Source organism: Trematosphaeria pertusa, assembly GCF_010094035.1.
Source record: "Trematosphaeria pertusa strain CBS 122368 unplaced genomic scaffold BU26scaffold_6, whole genome shotgun sequence".
Taxonomy (NCBI): Eukaryota; Fungi; Ascomycota; class Dothideomycetes; order Pleosporales; family Trematosphaeriaceae; genus Trematosphaeria; species Trematosphaeria pertusa.
Window position 1 is genome coordinate 1,454,709 of NW_022987217.1, and position 18,001 is coordinate 1,472,709.

Consider the following 18,001-nt stretch of genomic DNA (forward strand, 5'->3'; position numbering starts at 1 on the left):
GCCACCTCATCCACTTCATCCATTTCATCCACTTCTCTCCGCTGTCTCCACAACAGCCGTCTATCATGCCGAAAGACATTGACAAAGATCGCTACCTCGTATGTATTCTAGGGACCTATTGCTTTAACTAACGGTCTTCAGCGGATATCAAAAGAAGTCTATAGAGGTATACCGGAAATCTAGGGAAAGCCTTTTGGGGAGATTACCACGAACAACCGTAATAAGTATAGAGAGGCATTAAGAACGGCTCTGGAGACGGATGGGTTTCTTCTTGATGAAAACTTCATCGCGAACGCTAATGCCCGGTTAAAAGACCTAGGTGCGTAGGTCGTCCGATCCTATCTACTTATGCTCACTATATTAGCGAAAGGGTCTCGGAGGAATCGAAACAGCAGGCCTCGGAAGTCGAAGTTGCCATATGATCCAACGAAAGATAGCGGCACCGGCCAAGTCGTGTAGTTCGACGCCCGGTGGTTGCTTACTGCTGGAAAGGGAGTGCCACCATCATGCCCTTGCTTTTCCCTAAGGAGTTACTACCAAATGAAGTCTTCTGATAAAAGCCATACCGTCATTTTCGCGCGTTATGCTTTCCGTTCTAGGCTAATCATTACTCGCTATCGAAAACTTTCCCTCACTTGAATATAACCTCGAGAATCCCCTAGGCTTTACTGTTGCCAGATATAGTTACTACTTTACGTAACCTGGTTATGTAAATATATAGCTATATTCCTCGTATTCTTAATTAATTAACTTATGTCTTAATACTCTATAATTTATCTAATAGTTATAAGTCTAGATTTGCCTACTACTATAAATTAAACCTACTAAGTTTATTTAACATAATTAGATAATAGAGTTACTAACTTATACATCTTATTATTACTAATAGATTCTAGAGTTACTCTAGAAATATACTATATATAATTAAATCTACTCTATATACTATAATTTCTATAATAAAGAATACTATTATAGTTACTAACGTTATAAAAACTATTAAGATTCTTAGTATACTATAGAATTAGCTATACTAGAAGTTTCTTATTAAGAAGAAAGCTATCTAGTATAGAGTCTAGAAATACTATAATCTAGATATAAAGAAATTAGTACTACTAACTTCTCTAGAGAAATCTAAACGTCTAATACTATTAATAATTAAATAAGAAGCTATAAAGATAAAGAACCTTAACACTAATAAGAGGTTAGAGTATTAGAATTAAAAGAATATATATAAGAAGAGTAAAAAGTACTTACTTAAGAAGAAAGCTCTAAAAAATATATTAGAATATATTACTATAATAATTAATATCTACCTTATACTATATATTATAGATAAGAATATAGCCTATAAAAGATTAGTAAGCTTAAAGAAATAGGTTATAATAACTAACGTATTATAATAAAATATACTACTAGAATAATATAAAAGAATCTAGAAAATCTAGAAAGGTAATAAACTAGATAACTAGCTTAATAAATAGATTTAGATTACTAACTATATAGCTAAACTTAATATACTAGATATATAAAGTATATAAGCCTAGAGAGAGCTACTTAAAGCTTTTTAACTAATTAATAAGGTGTACTCTACGCTTAGAATTACGTAGCTATTTACCTAATAAAAGGTATAAGCTTCTATAGTACTAGATCTAGTAGTAGAGTTTAGATAGCTATAAAGAGCTACTAAACCTATTATAGTAAGCCTAGAGATATATATAATACTAGGTATAGTACTATAATAATAGAACTAGAGCTAAAAACGTAGTAAGTTTTAAGAAGAAATACTAGAGTACTTCTATAAGTATTATTACTAGTTTAGCTAGTACTTTTATATTAACCTAAAGATTTACCTAGTAGGCTAGAAGCCTAACGCAGAAATTTAGGCTAAGTTTAATAAGAAAAAGAAGAAAAAGAAGTAGACTAAGAAGCTTAAATAAGCTACTAATTAGTTCTCTAAATAGTAAAATAAATCTACGTTAAAAGTAAGTACTACTCTACTAAGCTTTAATAATAATAAGCTAATAAGTAGTATCTCTTCTACTAACTCTATATTCTACTTCTTTAGTATAATAGCTAAGGTTTTAGAAATCTAGAAGGTAGTTCTAATAGCTCTACACCTTATTAATAGGTAGATTTATAACTCTAGCTCTAATATTTACGCCTATAACTTAAAGAATTAGAGCTAGAAAAAAATAGTAGAAGCTAACTTAAACGTTATTATATATACTAGAGAGTAAGCTATAAGAGTTAAAGTATAGAAAAAAGTAATTCTCTAGACTAATACTCTATTAGAACTAACTCTAATACGCCTTACCTATATAGCGTTAGTAGAGAGCTTCTTTATAAATATTATAGAGCTTACGCGCTCTTAAGACGTTAGAATCTACTTTAACTCTAGTAGAGATATTCTATATAAGAATAAGCCTAGTAATATAGTCTATAACTTAGAGTATAAATAGAGGTACTAGCTACTTAACGTAGATAAAAATAGCTACTCTAATCTATAGAAAATATTTACTATATTTATAATAGTATATTAACTATTAAAGAATCTATAACTAGTAATAATTACTACTAAAGCTAAGGCCTATTAACTATAGGTATACCTAAATAAGAAAGCTATTACGTACCTAGAAGAGACTATTACTAGCTTTAAGCTTAAGAAGAATATACTTCTAGTTAACTAGAAAAACTATAATACCTATATATAGTTAAAAATAAATTATTAAGTTTTCTAGAAACCTAGATTAACGTCTATAAAGAGTCTCTTCTACTAAATAAGAATAGATTTAGTTTAACTACTACTAATAGAAGAAACCTATTTTAATAAGAATAAGTAGAGACTCTATATAATTAATAAATTCTTAGGCTAGTATAAAGAATATATATTACCTATAAAAAGTAGAGTAGTATTAATACCTACTATATATAGAATAATTACTAAACTATAGCGTTAATTTAAGTACTTAGTTATTATACTTAGAACTAATAATAAGAAGAGTTTTAGTAATAAGCTTACTAAGATTTATATTAAATTAGGTATTAAATATAAGCCTAGCTTATCTAAGATACCTAAGTAGAATAGTTATATAGAGAAAGCTAGAGACGTAATAATTATAAAAAGCTAAGTAATAAGAATTATAGCTAAATTACCTAAAAAGCTAGCTTTAGAGCTATTTATTATAGCTATTTAAATTCTTAATACTATACTAATTAAATTAAATAGCTAGAAAACTCTATATAAAATAGTAATAAGTTATAAACTATTAGTAGCTTATTACGTTTCTATTAGCTATTAAGCGTATATTTATAGAAAGAACTTTAAGAAAGCTAATAAACTAGAAGTACGTACTTATATTAGGTATCTACTAGAATAGAACTTCTTAAATATCTTTAGAATCTAGATACTCTTAAAGAATAAGGTTATTTAAACTTAAGATATCTTATTTATACGTAATAAGCTATATAAGAATAATAGTAGTAAATATAGAAAGTTTCTAGTAGTTAATATAATTAATATTAAGATATATAATATTTCTTATAAAGAACTTATAGTAGAGGTTAAAGATCTACTACTATAAAGCTAATTATATCTATTTAATATAACTTTAGATAAATAGACGTTAATACTAGAGTAATATATACTAGCTAAAGAATTAGTAGAAAAAAATCTAGAAATATAAATCTAGAAGAAGTAATAATAAGCTAAGAAGTATAATAAGTCTCTAAGAGGTTACTTAATTACTCTAGTATTATTAAGACACTCTACTCTATATAGTAAGAGCTTAAGAGGCGTGTTAAGAAAGACTAACTTCTTTAAGCTAAGCTTATCTACTATTTAAGCTAAATTACTATAAAGATCTTTTAGAGCTATAGAAGACTCTAAATATATACTAGATAGGTACTAGAATAATACTCTACTACGTTAAAATCTTAAATCTAAAGATCTAAGTAATATAATATAGAGTAGATACTATAGATACTTTTTTCTAAAATCTAAATATATAGCTAGCGTAATTAAAGTATAAAAGAAAGCTTAAATATTTAACTTAATACTATTAATAAACTTATATAACTACGTATTTATAGCTTTAGTAAGCTATATTAATAAACTAAAAGTTAATAAAAAGTCTATAAGATTAAAATACTACTATAATTAGATACTATCTCTATCTAAGTATTATAAGAATATTAAAGGCTATATATTTAAAGCTAAGTTTAAAGAGACTATATAGAAGAAGTTTAGTAACTACTTTAAAAAAAAGTACTTTAAGAAGACGTTAGTAACGCTAGTATTAACTATAGTAGAGTACTTTCTACTTATATAGATATTATTATATAAATTTAATAAAGATAGATATCTACTTAAGTATAAAGCTTATCTAGTAGTTTAAAAAGACCTTTAAATATAATAGAGTAATACCTATACTACTATCTATTATAGAGGCTCTCGATTAGGTAACAAAGTATTAAGATAATTCTAAGACGATTATACAACTCTCTTAGTTACGTACGTAATTACGTACCTATCTATATATAGATAAGCTCTTAAGTAGAGTTTTCTTAATAATAGATCTATTCTCTAGCTTTCTAATTTACTATAGTTATAAGCCTAGTAGTAGCAAAGCTCTGCGCAACATAATAGCTATAGAGCCTTTATTATAGTAGTAGTCTATTCTCTGCTTCTTATCGTCTTTCTTTCTTTCTCTCTGTACTATAGAGCTTACGACGTTAAACACTACGCTTCTAACGAGCGTTCGCCTTATTAATCGCAACACGTTCTTACTGTAGTACGCCTAGCTTAAATATTACGCTCGAGTACGAGGTATATAGACCTAGATTAATCCTGCTATAGCACCTCTGCCTGCAAGCGCTTCTAAAGCTCTCGAAGCTTCTAAAGCTCTCGCGCTTAATGCTAACGCAGAGACGCTGCGTATATATTAAATTAGGTTCTCTATATACGCCTAGCTTGCTATAAAACTCTAGGTAATCTAGAACTAGGTATACGTAACTATTAATTCGTAAAGGCTAGAGCTCGCAACGCTGCGAGCAAGCGATTAGTTGCTCCGTACTCTTATAGAGAAGCTTAAGAAGAACCTTTGCCTAAGCAACAATAACTAGAAGAAGCAGGTACGTAATACCTATAGAGAGGTTACCTAGCGCCTGTAATTAGAAAGAAGCTAGCTGCTGTAAGAATAGTTACTTAAATAGACCTACGCTTACGCTAACACTATACTTATTAATTTTAAAGAGATTAAGAGCATACTTCTAATTAAGAATTTTCTGCGCTCTACTACTACGTTCTATATAGAATAGGCTTAACGCAAACTTAACTCTCTTACTTACTCTAACGCTACTACAACGCTTACTCTTAAAGCTTACGCGCGCTAGTTCTTACAGCTTATTTAGAGTAAGAAGAGCTACCTAATATACGCTACGGTTGTAGAATAGAGTAATCGCGATTAATATAGCTACCTATATTACACGAGTATATAGTATTACTAGAAGCTAATTAATTACGTCTAACTATAGTACGCACTTTAGAGATAATTAATAAAGAAGCTTTGTAACCTTCTAATAGACGAAGAAGTAGAGAAAATTATAGCGTAATTATAGAGTAATTAATATAAAGCTCTATAAGCTAATCTAGCGCGCAAGAGATAGACCTTAGAGAGTTAATATAAAAATAGTAGTGTCTAGTACTCTAGATCTATTAAAGCGTAAGCTTTATATAGCTATATGTCTTAGAAATTAGCAACTCTAGCACGCTCTTGTAAAGCGTTGTACGTTTAGCTATACTACTCTCTTTTTCTTGCCTCTATAGTCGCGTGTTTCTATAACTAGCTATTTAAGCACGCTTAATAAAGCGTCGCGATATTTAGCGTCTAGCTTTCTCTTATTTATACGCTCTTCTTTTTCTTCTATAGCTACGTGTGCGCACGACTTACCTATATTCTACGCTCTTGTAAAGCGTTATAGTAATAGATTTTTCTATTCTCTTTATTTTACGCAAGCTTAGCGCTTATGCTAGCTTTTCTATATTTCTTGCCTTCTTCTAATTAATTTACAGCTCTTCTTGCAGCAGCTCTAAGAGCTAGAGGGTGTGTTGTAGAGGCTCTTAATTAGGTAACAGAGTATTAAGATAATTCTAAGACGATTATGCGACTCTCTTAGTTACGTGCGTAATTACGTGCCTGTCTATATATAGACAAGCTCTCGAGTAGAGTTTTCTTAACAATAGATCTGTTCTCTAGCTTCCTAATTTGCTATACTATCTTAATAGCAAGAACCTTTTAAGCTCTAACGTACTTTATTATCGAACCCTCTATATTATCGAACCCCTTATATTATCGAACCCCCCACGATTTCTTGGCAACGAAAATCAACGAAAACCAACCCGTTTTTCTTAAATAACTAAGCGAAACCTTAATATTTTTCTATAAAAATTTATATATATATTCCTTATAGTATATTACACCTTATACTAAAGTTGTACTAAGATATGTTACGTAATTAAAAAGCTATACGTATTTAAGTAACTTTTAAGAAAAAATCTAGTTTTCTTCTAGTAAGTACTATTATATCTCTATAATAATCTATAAAACTTATAGTATATAGTATCTATAACCTAATAAAGGTTTCTAGAAAACTTCTATAGCGCTAGCGCTTCTAGGTATAGCGTAATAAGAGATAGAAGTTTATAAAAAGTCTTTCTAGAGTTTTCTTCTCTAACTATATATATATATTAATAATCTAGCTATATAAAGTTATATATTATAAGATTATATATACTATAAGTTTTCTATATATTTAGAAGTAATAATTTTAAGATAGTTTTAGTATCTTTCTATTACGATTACAGAATTAGTAATAAGGTAGGCTAGCTAGGTTAGAGAAACTAGCAAGCCAAGCCTAGAGTTACAAGATAAGGGATTACGTGTAGAGTTACAGGAATAATTAGAGTTACGTAACGTAGATTAGATAGATTAGATAGATTAGAACCTAATCTAGAGGAGTAGACTCTAATCTAGATAATCTATAGAAGCTAGAGTCTTAGCACCTAATCTAGCTAAGACGGCACATATATATAACTAGAAGAAGCTTGCTTCTTATAGCTTCTTATAGTTATTACTTTATTTATTAAATTACTATAGAGACTTGCGATTTACAGTATTATTACCTCTACCTCTTTGTTACTAAAGATCTATAGCCTAACGTATACCTTTTACCTTCTCTTATAAAAGTAAGTATTAGTCTTAGTTAAGAGAATAGCTTATAATAAAATAACTACCTAACGTTAAAGAGTAGAACTAACATATTAATAGTTAGAACCTAATCTAGAAAGGTCTAAGCCTAGAAGCTAACTATAGAAGAGTAGATTATAGAACTCTAGTAGATTATTATAGCGCTTTAAGAGATAGGCGTTAGGTAAGTAGAGGAGCTAGCTATAGCAAAGCAACAGGCCTAGGCTAAGATCGCTCTACTACGACGCTTTAACAGTAAAAGAGAAAACCTTAACGTATTTCTAGTAGCTATAGAGCTCTACCTATAATATAACGCTATAGCATTTCTATAGAACAAGAATAAGATTCTAAGAGCTATAATAAATATAAAAGAGAAAGCTCTTATATAGGCTAAACTATATATATTAGACTAGCTAGAAAATAAGAGTAATATAAAGAGAACACAATAGTCTATAGATAAAATCTTTAAAAGCTAGATAGAGTTTACAAAATATCTTAGAGAAACGTTTAGAAAAGTTAACGTATACAAGGTAGCTTAGAAAAAGCTATTTTAACTATAGTAGACTAGGTTAGCATTCTAGTATACAGTAACGTTTAGGTAGCTAAGTACTTACCTAGACTAGAATAACCTTACGCTAGCGAGACTCTTCTATAAGGGACTTAAGAAGTCTGTTAAAGACAATATCGCGCATGCTAAATAACCTAAGAACCTAAGTAATACTATAGAGATAGCTATTAAGATTAATAATAGATAATATAAAAGAAACCTAGAACGCTAATAAAATAGAGACTACTCTATTCTAGTAATAATTAGAACTAAACAACTATAGACTATGTTCTAAGAAGACTCTATAGACCTAGACTAGGTTAAGACTCTATAGAAAGAAAAACAAGCCCTATAAAACAAGAACAAGGTAAGATACTTTAAGAAAGAACTATACCTAGTCTATAGCAAGAAAGAACACTTTACGCAGAAATATCTAAAGAAAAAGAAAATAATTAAGATAATTAAGATAGACTATAATAGTCTTATATAGATAGCATGCTATAATAATAGCTATATAATATACTAGAGAGATAAGGTTAACGTAGAATAGTATCTAACTAGAGTTAGAGCTATTATACTAGAATACCTAGTGTATACAGAACATCTTACTCTAGATACTATCTAATAATATATTAACGTATAATAGTGCTAGATATACGTAGAATTATATAACGCATAGAGCTATTAGTACGCGTACTAAAATATTCTATTTATAGATAAGAAATTCTAGAAGGCGCTAGACGCTCTTAAGAAAGTAGCTAGGTTAGCTAGATACCTTATAGATAAGAAAGTATACTTATACGTTTAGAAGATATACTAGAGATTCTCTATAAATAACCTAAAGGCCTAAAAAGCTAAATAGTAGTAACTAAGGTACGTAGAAAGGGGTAAGTGCTAGAACTCTTTCTATAAGATATACCTAACTAAGCTATTATAAAAGAAGAAACTCTCTAGACTATTTATATATAATTAGAAAATTAAAGTACGCCTATAGTAGAAGCTATACTAGCTGTGTAAAGGCGACTACCTAGGCTATAACTATATCTACTAGGCTTACTCTCTAGTAATCTATAGAGAGAAGAGAAAAGTAGTAGTTAAGATAGCTACTAGCACCTAGAGACTAGACAATAAGAAGATATAAGTAGTAACATATATAAACACCTAACCTAAGAAGAAAGGTAGCTAGATAGTAATACCTAAACTAGTTAAAGAAATATATAGTAAAGAACACCGTGCTAAACTATAGAATTAGTACGCTATAGAATGCTAATATTATTAAGAGTAGTACTAAACTATAGAGTAGAGAGTATAGCACTCTAATTATTATATACTTAATTATAGGTAGTACTTTCTAGAATAGAAATACCTCTACTATAGAGAAAAAGCCTAGAATAAACACGTAAAACTATACTAGACTATATACTTACTAGAATAATGCCTAGTATACATAGTAGAAAAGAAACAAGAATTAACACTAGCAACCCTCTTAAAGTTAAAAAACTAGTAGGCTTCTAGAGCAGAGGTCTAGCCTAGAAAGGCTCTATAGAGACTATAGGTAAAATTATTACTCTAAAACCTAGAACGCTACGCGTAAAAGCTACACTAGAAAAAGAAAAGTTTAAGGCTTATATAGATAGTAGAGTAGCAAGAACGTATATTTCTACTAGCCTAGTAAAACTATAGAATATACTATTTTAGAAGAAATAATAGCTATACTAAGTATAACTTATAGATAACTAGCTACCTACCTTTAGCTAAGAATAGATTTACTTAAAGACTAAGGTATAGGTATTAAATATCTAGAGAATATAGAAATAATAATTCTATAATATTATAAAACTAGAAAATATAAACGTACTTCTAGAGCTAGACTAGCTATAAAGACATAACTCTAATATTAGTTAGATTAGGTTAAAACTCTAGAAAAGGCCTAAAATAGCATAGAAGGCTAGAGCAAGACACTACCTAAGAGCTTACTAAAAGCTAGAGGTAAAGATTAGAAGAATATCTCTTGCAAGTTTAATAAAGTAAGTAAAGAAGCAACCTTAAGACGTTAGCGTTATATAGATATAAAAGCTGCAAACTAATATAGAGTAACTACCTTATAAGGTTAAAGAGGACTATAAGAAGTTTGCGTTATTATTTAATAGGTAGAATAACAGCGTTCTACCTAAACACAAACTATAGAATTATAAGATACCTATAGAGAATAAAGCTACGCTAAAACTAGAGCTAATATACCTACTTAGCTATGCGTAAAGAGAGAAACTATAAAAGTATCTAGAAAGACTTCTTAGAAAAGAATACATCTAAGAAAGCTAGAGCCTAATAGCATTACTAGTACTATTTGTACTAAAAAAAAACGAATAGTTAAGACTATATATTAACTACTAATAGCTTAACTAAGCTATCTAAAAGAACTAATATCTACTACCTATAATCTTAGAACTAATAGACTAGCTTGTAGAAGTATAATAGTTTACAAAGTTTAATATTAGAAAAGAATACTATAGAATATAAATTAAAAAAGAATATAAGTAGAAAATAGTATTTAGAATAAGAGAGAGCCTATATAAATACCTAGTTATGCTATTTAGACTTACTAACGTACTAGTAATATTCTAAAGCATAATTAATATAGCTCTACATAAATATATAGAAAGGTTTACTATAGCCTACCTAGATAACGTACTTATATACTTTAAAGAGAAACTAGAAGAATATAAGAACTACGTATAAAAAACACTATAGAAACTTAAGAAGTATAAGCTTCTAATAGCCTTTAATAAGAGCGAGTTCTATTATATAGAGACTAGTTACTTAAAATTCTACCTAACCTGCGAGGGAATTTAGATAAAGACAAATAAGGTTTAGGTAGTTCTAGACTAGCCTATACTCTAGATAGTAAAAGAGGTATAATTCTTTCTAGAATTTACTAACTACTACTAGAAGTTTATCTAAGAGTATTTATAGATTATAGTACTACTTATAGAAGTTACTAAAAAAGACTAAGAGTTTAGGTAGAAAGACCTACAATAATAAGCGTTTAAAACGCTAAAATAAACGTTTACTACCGCGCTACTACTACAAACGTTTAATAAGAATAAACTAATATAAGTTAAAATAAATGTATTAGACAGAGCTCTAGAAGCATGCCTTAGTTAACCTAGAGAAGATAGTAAATACTAACTATACTTCTTCTACTTAAGAAAGTTCTTAGCACTAGAACTTAACTATAATATATATAACAAAGAACTTATAGCTATTATAGTAGTAATAAAGAAATAGAGAATATACTTAAAAGACGCTAAGTATTCTATTAATATAGTATTAGACTACAAAAACCTTATAGCGTTTATAATAACAAAGACGCTAAATAGATAACAGGTTAGGTAGGTAGAAATACTAGCTACACTAGACTTTACAATCTAATACTAAAAGAGTACTAAAAATAGAGTAGTAGATATACTTAGCTAAAGAGCTAACTATATAGTAATAGCTAAGAAGAAACACAAAGCTATACTACGCACTAGACTAGATAGAACTCTAGAATATAATAGCCTAAGAATTAGCTAAGTTATAGAAATTAGAGACTAATAGTGTAAGGGCTAGGTCCGCAGTCTCTACTACTGTAAGCGTCTCGGAACACCTAGCTAGGTAAGTTAGCTATAGGCAGTACTATCTCCACGAGCTGTAAGAATAGGGTGCTAGCAGGGTAGGTTAGGTTAAATTTAGCTATCTAAAGGTAAGGAGCAGAAGGATGCTCTAAGAGCTCTCTATATATAGAGGTGCTAAGCGCTAAGGCGCTAGGCTAGGTTACGTAATAGGATTACGTAACCTAAGGTTATGTAACCTAAGGTAAATTCTAAACTAGACTGTTATATTACCCCCCCTTACAGGGAGAGCTCGTCTCTAAGCTCTAAAATACGCCTTCTAGGTCCCCCTTCTTCTAAAACTCCTGCGTTATGCTCTTAACTGTCTCTTTTAGCTCGTAGTAAGCGTATTCGTGTTAGTTTTAAACTAGAAGCGCTTTTACAGCTACTACCTTCCTCCTAGTTACTCTATTCTTATAGAGATTTAAGCTAGAAGGCTTGTTTCCACGTCCGTAGGGCGGCTTTGTTGTAGGCTTTCTTCTTAGCAGCGCCTTCGCGTTACCCTTGTGTCTCCTACTCTTGCAAGTTTTAAATTCTTTGTAGTCTTCTCTAGGGTCTTCTCTTTTTTGTACGCCTTAATCTAAGCATCTAATCGTAATAGCGGCTCTAGCTTATTTAGGTATGCTGCGTAAAAGTCTCTTACTTTATAGGGAGCGTTAATAAAGCCTGCGGCATTATACTAGGTAGAGTTAAGATTATAAGTAACCTATGCAGCGTAGTATTAAAGACGATTTTAATAAAGACAGCTATCTAGAATTTTATGTACAGGCTATTCTAGATTGCTATTAACTTTAATAGGTAGCTGCTTAGGCTCTACCTGCTCTAGCAATAGCTCTAAGGCTTTTCTTAGCTAATTAGTATAAAAGACGTTGTGTATACGCATATACGCAGGTAGCTAGAGCTAGAAGAAGTAACTCTTTATAGTAATAATTAGGTAAGAGCTATACATCTGTTAATTAAGCTTTACACTAGGTTAATTTGTTAAAAAGCCACGAGGTTTAACATAGACGAGGTCGCCTACCGCGAAATTAGGTTCTTAGCGCTTTTTGTTTGCTTAGAGCACCTACCTAGCTTGCGCTTTCGCGATATTGCTTCGTGTAATTTTAGTAGCTTTTTCCACGGCGTCGTATCGCTTCTTAGCGAAATTCTAAGCTTTCTAGCGCGATAAACGCTTATATAGAGTAGAGGCTTTTATTGTATACTTCTTCTAATCCTAGTAGTATATTAGCTTGTGTCTAAACTTAATTTTATACGCTATTAGTTCTATAGTTTTATATAGCAACGTAGCTTATACCTAATCTATATAGGGTAGAAGGTCTAACTAATTATTCTAGTAGTAGTTAACGAATAGACGTAGACGCTAATTAAGATATTAATTAACAATCTCTATATTTCTATTAGTTTGTAGGTAGTACGCAGTAGAGAGCTTCTACTTAATTCCTGTAAGCTAACAGAGCTTATCTATAAAGGCAGAGGTAAACTATAGGCCGCAATCTAACATAATAGACCTAGAAGAACTATATATACGCTAGATATATTAGTAATATAGCTCTGCTATGCGTTAAGCTATAATTTCCTTATAGTAGAGTAAAGAGAAGCTTCGCTTACTTAGCTAATCTACAACAACATATACGTAGTTAAATTCTTTCTTATTAGAGAGAAAGCTCTTAAAATTTATAGAGACGTTCTACTATACTCTCTTAGAGATAGGCAGAGGCTTTAGAAGACCTAGCGTCTTATCCCGCGGAGCATAGCTCTAGTAGTAAGCCTTGCATACTGCTACGTACGTATTAACGTCTTCTTGCATGCCTAGCTAGTAATATTAATCTTGTAGTAACTAGGTAGTTTTTCTTTATTCTAGGTAGGTAGTTACCTAAGTAGTATACACAGCGCGAATTAGATATATTTGTAGGTAGTTAATAGTAGAGACTATTAATTAATTCTAATAAGTTAACAAGCCGTCTTCTATTTTCTAGGCAGAGCCTAACATAGTAGCTTTTTCTTAAGCTAGCTATAGAGAGTTGTCTAATTAGTTAGCTATAATAACCTAATTAATTATAGTATATAGATTCTTAGTAGAGAGTGCCTCTATAAACGTATTAGTAGTAGCGATTTCCGCAGCACTGCTAGCTAATCCCTAGGCAGCTAGAACTAATAACTTATCTAATAATCGCTTAATAGCTAAGAGGCTAATTTGCTTCTTACTTAGAAAAGCCCTTGTATAGGCAGCGCGATCCTTCTTCTTTTAGGTCTTAAGCTCTTCTTACTTTTGTAATAACGCGTTCGCTACTATATTAGCTAAACCTAGTTAATAGGTAAGCTTAAGGTTATAGTTAGTAATATCGTTCGCCTAGTAGACCTACCTAGTAGTAAGTTCCCGCTTAGTAGTAAAATACTCTAAGGCTTAGTAGTTAGTTAATACCGTAAAAGGTTCTAGATCTTGCAAGCTAATTAGCTAGCTTCTCTACTCCTGTACGCTAAGAATAACCGCTAGTATTTCTTTGTTGTAAATACTGTAGTTTATCTAGGTAGTATTTATTATCTTACTAAAGAAAGCTACTAGTCTCTAGATACCGTCTTCTTAAAGCTATAAAAGGACTCTAGCAACTACGCTATCTAATACGTTCGTTTCTACCCTCGTGTAGTAATAGAGGGAGTAATAAGCTAGTATAGTATTAGATAGCATAAGATTCTTAACTTACTAAAATGCCGCAAGCTTAATTTCTCTAAAGGTATACTATGCTTCCTGTTTTAGTAGCTTAGTAAGAGGGCGGACGATCTAGCTGTAATTCTTTAAGAAGGCTTAGTAGAAATTGTAGAAACCTAGGAACAATTAAAGGCTTTTAAGAGTCGTAGGTATAGGCTAATTCTAGATAGTAGTAACCTTCTTAGAGTTCTTCTAGATTCTATTAGTGCTTACAATTAATTCTAGAAACTTAGTGCTTTTAATAGTAAATTTGGATTTCTTAATATCTACTTACAACCTAGCTTTATGCAATTAATTAAGCACCTAGGTAACATAGGCTTCGTGCTTAAGCGGATTCTCTAAGTAAATAAGAATATTATTAATATATACTATACAGAAATCGTCTAGTAAGCTATACAACACCTTATTAATATATTGCTAAAAGGTAGTAGAGCTGTTATAGAGGCTAAAGAGTAGAACTTAATACTTATAGTTACTATACTGCGTGCGGAAAGACATTAGGTCCTCTACTAACTTATTTAGCTAGATTTAGTAGAAAGCTTACCTTACGTCTAACTTAGTAAAGACCTTAGCGCGCAACAGGCGTATAAGCGTTTTCTAGATAAGGGGGATAGAATAGACGTCTTTTTTTGTAATAGCGTTAAGCTTTTAATAGTTAACGTAGAACCTCTATTCTCTACCTAGCTTTTTAGTAAATAGAACTAGTAATACGTACAACGCATTGCTATAAATAATAAAGCTATAATAAAGGTAGTTCTCTAGATAATTCTGCACTAACTATAGGTGCTCTAGTAACATGCTATAAAGAGGACTATTCGTTAAGGTATTTTCTACTGTAAGCTTAATATCGTAATTTACGCCTTCTCTATATAGCGGTAGGGTATTAGAATTCTTTTTTAAGAAATAGGCTATAGTTGCGCTAGCATATTCTAGAGATAGGAGCTTTTAGGTAACTAGTTAGCGGAGTTCCTCCTCTAGATTAGCAGTAGGGGTTTTCTTCCTATTAGCAATAAGCTAATTAACCTTGTAGACACTAAGGTGCCTAATTATAGTGTCTTTTTAACGCGCGTTAATTATAAAGGTAGCTACGCTAATTATATTAACGTTAAGCCCTGCCTTTAAGCATGTTTCTTGTAAAACAGGTAGCTTTTTTAGCTTACAGGGCAACCTAGCAGGCAGGTTAAGATTCTTAAGCTACCTATCTATTTTACGTAGGTTTTCTTAAAGCTTCTAGCGTTGCGATTCTCCCTTCTCTCGTTATATTACTCTTAGCTTTTCTACTACTAATATTAAGGCGTCGCGGCGATTAGTATTAGCTTAGTAAGCTGCTTAAGCTTTAGTAGTAGATTAAGGGGATTGTGTAAGGACGAACGCGTCGCGTTTACAATTAATTAAATAATTAGTGTCTAGCTATATTAGTGCGCGTTACTTATAGTTAACCTAAACGTTAACTTCTTTAAGCAACTTATAACTAATTATTGTATTATAGCGGCTAGTATTACAACATACAAAGTAAGTACGAATTTAGTAGCTTTTTAGTACTAGATTAGCTTTAAAATACTTATCTACTTAGCTATTAGGTCGCCTATTGTACCTAGTAAGAGAGATTAGTTCTATGCGCGATAGCTTAACGTAGAGGTTTTTTCTAAGAGTTTAAAGGTGCTTTAGGTGTACTAAGACGTAGCTACTCGCTTCTATATTAATTAAGCCTCTAAGCTTAATTGCAAGACTGTTTACGGATATTTAGTAAGGTAGAGTAAACGTAGGACTACTAAACAGCTTTTCGCGTAGGTTTATTGCTCTAGTAGGTAGCTCTAGAGAGGAGACTTCTTCTAGAGCTAGGCTTTTTCTAAATCGTTAGATTTACATTCTAACGTGTTATTCTTAGGTGCTTGTAGCTCTGCGGGCTCTATAGGCTCCTTCTCTAAATTAACGTCCTTAATAGCTTTCTGCGCGGCAGAAGCTCTAGAGTAATCGCGGCTTAGGTAGCTAGGTTAGTAGCATTAAAAACAGGTAACTAGCTTCTAGATTGCTAAGGCTTTGTTAGGTGCTAAAAAACCTAAAAGAGCTAGGGGCGCGCGTTGTAGCATTAACGCAATTACGTTACGCTTTTTAGCCTTTCTAGCAGTAACGCGTACTTCTCTAGAGGCAAGCTCTTAAGCAAGGTCTTAAGTAAGGTCTATATAGTAGTTATAGTTATTAACGTATTAACGTTAGTATATACCTAACTGCGTGCGCATAGTCTCTAGCAGCTTCTTATAAAATTTCTCTACCTATTAGTCTACTAGAAGCTAGCGCTCCTGTACAAGGCGAAAGAAATCGTTCTAAAAGTAGGTAAAGTTAGTAGCGCTTTAGTAATAAAGCTTTTAGAAATTATAGCGAGCGTTTAGCCTCTTATGTAGGTCTCTATAGCTTCTCTTTAGCTAATTAAGGATGTAATTACAGGAAACTACTACGCTGCTATTCTTAATTATTTGTAGTATTACTAATAGAGTCTAGTACGCGTCTTCTTTAGTTCGCGTGCGGATATAGGTAACAACAGTTTCCTTAGTATCCTCTAGCGTATCTCTAGTATACTAATTCTAGTTTACTTAAAGTTTGTTCTGTAAGCTGTCTCTTTACTACTTAAAGGTAATACTCTTACTATCTAATAACAAGAGTAGATCTAGAAACTTAGCAGAGCGCGTTAATTAGCTCTCCTGCGCTTACGACGCTAGAGGTGTAGCTAGCTAGTATACAGAGAGGCGAAGACCTAGAATTAAATTCTCTAGCGGCAACGCGCTTAAATCGCGTATAATTAGTATTATAAGGAAACACGTTACGCGTTAAACTATTGCGCGCTAAACTAGCGCGGTAGGCTAGTCTCTAGAGCAAGTTAATCGCGCTTGCAGTTGCTAGATTTTAGCGTCTTTTTTAGCTAGAGTAGTAGCCTATATCTAATTTCTTGCGTATATATTATCTCCCTTAGCGAGAGTGTTAGCGGCGATCTAGTAATACATGTAAATTTGTTATTTATGTACCTGTCGTATATATAATTAGCTAACTATTTCGTTAATAATTTTAGCTAGTGTTTCTAGAAAGAGCTCTTAAAGCTCTTTAGTAGAGGTAGAGAGTATAAACAAACTTAAGGCCGACAATAACTCTAGTATTACTAAGCTCTAGTAGAGCCTTGCAAGCTTCTAGTTAAAGTCGTTATCCTAATTCTCGTTAGTTATCGCGTTGTATTACTAAACGGGGTTTTCGTAATAGAAATATTAATTAGTATATTCTATAGGCAGGTTTGCTACCCTAGATTTAAGAACTGTTAGAGTAAAGGGGTATTATAGGGCTAAGGTCCTACCTCTAGATTAGCTTCGCGAGGGTTCTCCTATAGTGTTTAGATTTATTTAGCTTTTTAATTAAGAAAGAAGCGGAGGGGGTAGGTATTTAGCTACTAGCAGAGTAGCTAGATTGTTAGCTCTGCTAGCAGAGCAGAGAATTGTTAATTTTTCGTAATTTTGTAAAGGGGGGGAGAGGTTTCCGCACGTAGGAGTTCTGTAGAAGTCCTCCCGTATACAGAGCTCTCGATAGCTCTCTTTGGCTCGGTGCTAGTATCTTTCTACCGCTAACTAGATCTGCTAGTAGTCTTATACAGCGCTAGGGGTAAGCGATTAATTAGTAACGTTAATAGATTCTTAGGGTAAGCGACTAGAGCTCTCGTAGCTCTAATTCTTAGTATAGCTGTTAGTAAACGCTTCTTATAAGGCTACTTAGTTTAGCCTAATATTATACCGCCGTCTCTAGCTAAAGGGGTATTAACCTTTAGATAATGTAAGGGCTAGGTCCGCGGTCTCTACTACTATAAGCGTCC